The 5,825-nt window shown below is 41.2% G+C and overlaps 1 protein-coding gene across 1 annotated transcript in view; it reads right to left on the minus strand.

Annotated features, from left to right (window-relative positions):
• The window catches only part of LOC108282193 (WD repeat-containing protein 7), a 138,509-nt gene extending 134,599 nt beyond the window's left edge, over positions 1 to 3,910 (minus strand). Inside the window, exon 1 of the mRNA XM_037727678.1 lies at positions 3,673 to 3,910. The gene's annotated coding sequence lies outside the window, so the exon portion shown is untranslated. The remainder of the gene's footprint in view (positions 1 to 3,672) is intronic.
• Positions 3,911 to 5,825: the final 1,915 nt, after the last annotated feature.

The following is a 5,825-nucleotide window of genomic DNA, read 5'->3' on the forward strand; positions in this document are numbered from 1 at the left end:
AGACAGGTCTTACTCTGTCCCAGGCTAGAGTGCAGTGGCATAATCACAGCTCACTGCAGCCTCAACCTTCCCAGGCTCAGGTGATCCTCCCATCTCAACCCCCAAGTAGCTAGGATACAGGCATGCACTACCACATCAATTTTTGTATTTTTTGTAGAGATGGGGTTTTGACATGCTGCTAGTCTCAAACTCTTGGGCTCAAGCAATCTACCTACCTTAGCCTCCCAAAGTGCTGGGATTACAGGCGTAAGCAACCACACCCAACCTAGCTCTGTATCTTGATTGCAGAGGTGGTTACAGGAATTGACACAGGTGATAAAATGGCACAGAACTATACACAGGCATTGTAGAAAATCAATTTCTTAGTTTTGATACTGTACTACAGTAGTATAAAATGTAACTATTGAGGGAAATCGGGTGAAGCTGCCTAAAATGTAACCACTGGCGGAAACCAGACCTCTCTTTACTATTTTTGCAACTTCCAATGAACCTATATCAAAATAAAGCTAAAACAAAATAAATGGGAAGAGTTCATTTATATAGGGGGAAAAACATACTACAAAACCATAGAGTTAAAGCAGCATGATGTTAGAACAAGAACAAACCAACCAAAGAAAAGGATTCAATATTCAGAGTATATACGAGCACCTAATCCACAGTAAATGTGACACCACTATCTATGGGAAAAGGGAAGAAAGATGCCAGGAAAACTGGAAAGTATATGGAAAATCAACTGGATCACAAACCTGTGATACATAAAAAGTTAAACTCTGCATGTTTTAAAGACCAATAGATTTAAAAGAAAACTATGAACTTAGCAGTACATAACATAACAAAGAAATTTTGTGGCATAGCATTGGGGAAAGGCTTCTTAAACAAAACCTCCAAAATACAAACCATACAGCCAAAACATTTTTTAATTTGATTGTATCAAAACATAAGATTTCTGTTCAATGAAGAACATCATGAAAAAGATTACAGACAAATCACAGATTAGGAACAGATATAATACTTAAATGACTAGTATCTATGAAATCCAAGAAATGTTTGTAAATCAACAAGAGAGAATAGAAATCCCAAAATAAAAATGAGTGAAGGGATGAACAGGCAATTTCACAAAGAAAAAATTCAAAAAGATACAACATACATGAAGAAAATACTCAGATTCATTAGTATTAGTGAAATGTAATTTAAAATGAGATTTAATTTTGTATCTATTAGTCTGGAAAAATTGGAGCACTGAATAACACCAAGCATTTGTGGAGATACAAAGATACAGGAACTCTCACAAGCTTCCTGCAGGTGTACAGACCATTGCTGCTTGTTCTAAACACAATCTGGCAATGCTTCAATAAAATATATGAAAACCAAATAATCCAGAAATCACATTTGGATCTATAACTCAAGGAAAGTATCCCAGAGGTCTAAAGTGTATCCTTATCATGATGTTATCTATAATGGTATGAAAATGAAAATAGCATGGGTATCTACAAACAGGAGAGTAGACAGATAAACTGTAGTAGATGTACATTCTGAAATATTGTGCAGCACTTAGAAGAACAGCAACACAGTAGATCTTTAAAACAAGGTAGTGAGACAAAAAAACTTCATGAGATATATAGCATGATATGATCTCTAAAAAGTTAAAATGTGGGTGCCCAGAACAACATACATTTCATAACACACACGAACAGAAGAATACACATCGTACAGAATGGTTGCAAATGGGTTGATGAGCAAGAGAAAAGAGCAGGAATTAGAAATAAAAAACACTGAATGAGGCTGGCTGTGGTAGCTCATGCCTGTAGTCCCAGCATTTTGGTAGGCCAAGGTGGGTGGATGGCCTGAGGCCAGGAGTTCAAGACCAGCCTGACTAACACGGTAAAACCCCATCTCTACTAAAAATACAAAAAAAAAAAAATTTCTATTTTTAGTAGAGATGGGGTTTCACCATTCTCCTGCCTTAGGCTCCCTAGTAGCTAGGATTACAGACGTGGGCTTGGTGGGTGAATGAATGAAAAATGCAGGCAGGGGAGATGCCTTGAACATCCCAAAGATGATGATTGAATTCAGTAAGATTAAGTCAATCCTCTGCACCTGAAGTCCAAAATGAACTTTAAGGATGCATACATCTAACATACATCACACCACTAAAGCTAAATGTCATCCCACCCTTCTCATGAAGAAAGCACAAAACAAGCTCACTCCTTTTAAGATTTTCGATGCTAAGTATGTTACATGGAGAAACCACTCGATTTCCTTTAACTTCAAAACAGAACTTATATCCAAGATAAAAGGAAACTGTAAGATACAAAACCTCCAAAATTTAAGTTACTACCCCCAAAATTTAAGTTAAATTCTTACAGTGATATTCAAACCAAGCCAAGCCCAGTCCCTTCAATTCAACCAGTCAACAAGATCATTTAAAATTTAGCTACAGGTGGCAATAAGAAAAAATAAAGGGCATACTCTCATTTTTCTCTGCAAATGTTTCTCTGAAACACTCTTAAAATAAGGATTGGCAGTAAAACAAATGAGTTTCTCTACCATAATCCCTAATTGACATTAATAATAAAGCATTAATTATATTTATACTGGTTCATTTTCCCAACTTATAATAACTACTATGTTTTGTTCTGGACGGAACTAGGCAGTTTTTTATTCTTTCTAATAATGCAGGCATTTCAACACATATGTCCACTTTTAAGCTGACCTCCATACAGTCACGAGTTTGCTTACAAAGCAAGAAGCAAACGCAAACTAAAATTTCTGTTTAACAGAATGTCAAAAACTCAGTTAATTTATTTCATACAACAGGCACTTCCTGCAACCTTGCCCATAAAATCCTAAGGCGTAAACATCTGAAAGAGTCAGCTTGCCTCTTCTCTCATGGCAAACATTATATTAAAAGGAAACTGTAGCTGCCACTGACTAAACCCTAAAATCAGCAGCATCAACAGCATTCGTGCAGCCTGTGATGCAACGGTAGCTTCCCTAGTTTCAGACTATATATAACCCAGCAAATTCTACCTGAAAAACTGACATACCAAATGAGTCAAAACCATAAAACGACAATTTTTGAATCAAAGGTAGGGTAGTGCTGACTTCAAGCATAGCTTCAGAACGCTAGGACGCCTCAGTAAGTGAACGGGAGTGACTGGAATCCGCTCAGACAAGTACTAGGGCAAAGGGAGCTGGCAGGTGGCATCTCAAAAATGAAATTCTAACAGTGGTGTCAGTACCTTGGGCATGGGCAAGACTAATACCAACAGGTAAGGAAAGACTATAGGAACCCCAAAAGCAAGCACATCGCCCGAAATTGCTGTCAGTAACCACCCATGATCATCAACCACCTGATCCCGTTTAGACTGTGACTGGGACACAGGCAGTCTCAAAAGCAAAGCAACTGTCACAAATAGCAAATATCACTCGCCAGGCGAGGGAGCCCCAAAGACCCCCGGCGGGCCCCCAAGCTCTTGGTTACGGCGCCTAACTGTGGGCCCGACCTGCAGGCGAAGCAAGGAGCAGAGCTTGCAGCCGCAGAGTTCTGACAGCTGGCACCGCCCCCGGCTAAAGCGGGATTGTGACCTTTGACCCCCGACCCCCGACCTCCACGGTGCAGACGCATCCAGCCGTGGGGTTTCTCACCCGGAGGCTTGAAAGCCCCCTTACCTGTCACAGCTTCATCTCATGCCGCGATGTAGTCTATCAGACGGCCGGTGGGCGCCCCAGCCAAGGAGGACAAGGATAGGGCGGAACTACCGAGGATGCGGGGTGTGCAGATCCGGCTGGGGTAACCTCTGGAGCGGTAAGCGCTACCGGCCGCCGTCTCCCGACTGAGACTGCAAGGTGCCGGTGCCGCCGCCGCTGCAGTAAATCAGCTGACACCAGCCCCAACTGCCGTGACTTTCCCTGCAACTGTCGCAAAAATGAGGGGGCGGGAAAGACTCACCATTTCCCTACATGCACGGCATAAGCTGGCGCAGAGAGAGCCGGCCGCGTTACCATGGAGACAGAAGGCGGAGAAAGGGTCAGCTGTGGGCAAGGATTGCACGGCCTCCATTTTTCTTGCGGGAAGTCTGGTCTAGGCTGTCCTGTCGCCTCTAACACCCATGTTGGGAGGACCAAGATGGAGCGAAGGATGAAGTAGCAACCGTTATTAGGTCTTTCTTGGAACTGGGACGTTGCAAGTTTACACTTCTCTCCCCATGGCTCGGCCCAGACGCCTGGAAATGTCAGTTGCAGTTTCCTTTTTGCCTCTGAACTTAACTGTTGCCCGGCACACAGAGGGCAAGACATAGAAGAACTCTGCCACTCCACTAGAGGAAGTCTGACCTTGTGCAATACTCCTGCAGAGGAAGGGGGATGAATATACTCTCTCCGTCTGGGCGGCAAAGAGTAGTGGAATGTGAGCTCTGCCTTCAGAGAGGCAGTATATTCAGATCCCGGTTCCTCCACTGCACACCATTAGTGTCGTCTTGGGCATTTTGCTGCTGCTTCATTCTCTTCTAAATTTCCTCACTTGCAAAATAGGGATAATAACCTGTGGATGTCTAGGAAATTAAGCAAGCTTAATAAATGTTAATAACTTATGCCTGCCCATCTTCTGCTCAAATATGGGTTGAATAAATGAATGAATGGCAACCAAGGGGAAAGCAAGTGCCATGCTGTGGCCAATAGTCAGTTCTGTTAAAAAGATACAAAAGATGTTCATCCCATGGCCTTTTTTTCTTTACAGGCTCACTAGTTGATTTATAGGTTAAGTCTGAATCCTGTTGCAGTCATCAAAAGTTATGGTGTACGTATACCAATAACCTGGGAATCTTGTTAAAATAAGTTTCTGAATCAGTAGATCTGGGGTGAGTTCTGAGATTCTCCATTTCTAACATGCTTCCAGGTAATGTCCATGACTACTTGTCCTTGGAAAATACCTTGCATAGCTAAATCCTACTAGGCACAGGGCCTGGAGTATAGGATAACAGAACAGAACAGGGCAGAATCAGCTCTTTCAGACAGGATAGTTTCCTTGCTAATTTGCCAAACGTATGCTGAATGTTGGTTTGGTCAAAAGGCTTCCTCTCAACAATTTGTTGTTTGTGCTAATGGCAAACCACTACCTGTCCTTCTTTCCAGTATGGACATCTTCCCCCAGCAACACATCAAGACCCATCAGTGTCCTGGGTTGCTTACCTCTTGTCCCTTCACTCTGCATTCAACTACTGTACTGTACTGTATTGTTTCTTATATATGGTTTCTGTTTATTTGTAGAGACCAGCTCTGATGCTACCATAATGAAAAAAACTAAATCATAATGACCAGAGAAGTCAATAGAACTTGAAAATCAGTAATTCTAAAATTTTCTCATACTGCAAATTGGAATTCTATGCTTTTCTTCTACTTTTGACTAACTGCCTTACAATCAATCACATGAGTAGAGGGGGAAGAATGATGCTGAATAGAAGAAATTGATTCCTCAACCAGCTGACTTCAGTATACTCACTCCCTCTGTTGTGATGATGAATACATTTACACCATTAAGTTCATAATCCTTTTTACAATTTATAAGAACTTTTCTGAAACATGGGAAGCACAGAGTGGTTATCCCAGGATAATCTTAGGCTACCTTATATCTTGTTGGGTTTGTGATGGAAATATATAGGATATCTTTCCTAGATAAAGACTCTTAATTCAACAAATATTTATTGAATGCTTACTATAAGTTTCAAATACCTTCCTAAAAATGCAAAGGTTAATAGGAAGATTAATGAGAAACTCTCAGAGAAGTACCACTCTAGCCACTCTCTACCAAGTTTATAAAAGTTATT

The sequence above is a fragment of the Cebus imitator genome, unplaced genomic scaffold (genome assembly GCF_001604975.1).
Source record: "Cebus imitator isolate Cc_AM_T3 unplaced genomic scaffold, Cebus_imitator-1.0 Scaffold236, whole genome shotgun sequence".
NCBI lineage: Eukaryota > Metazoa > Chordata > Mammalia > Primates > Cebidae > Cebus > Cebus imitator.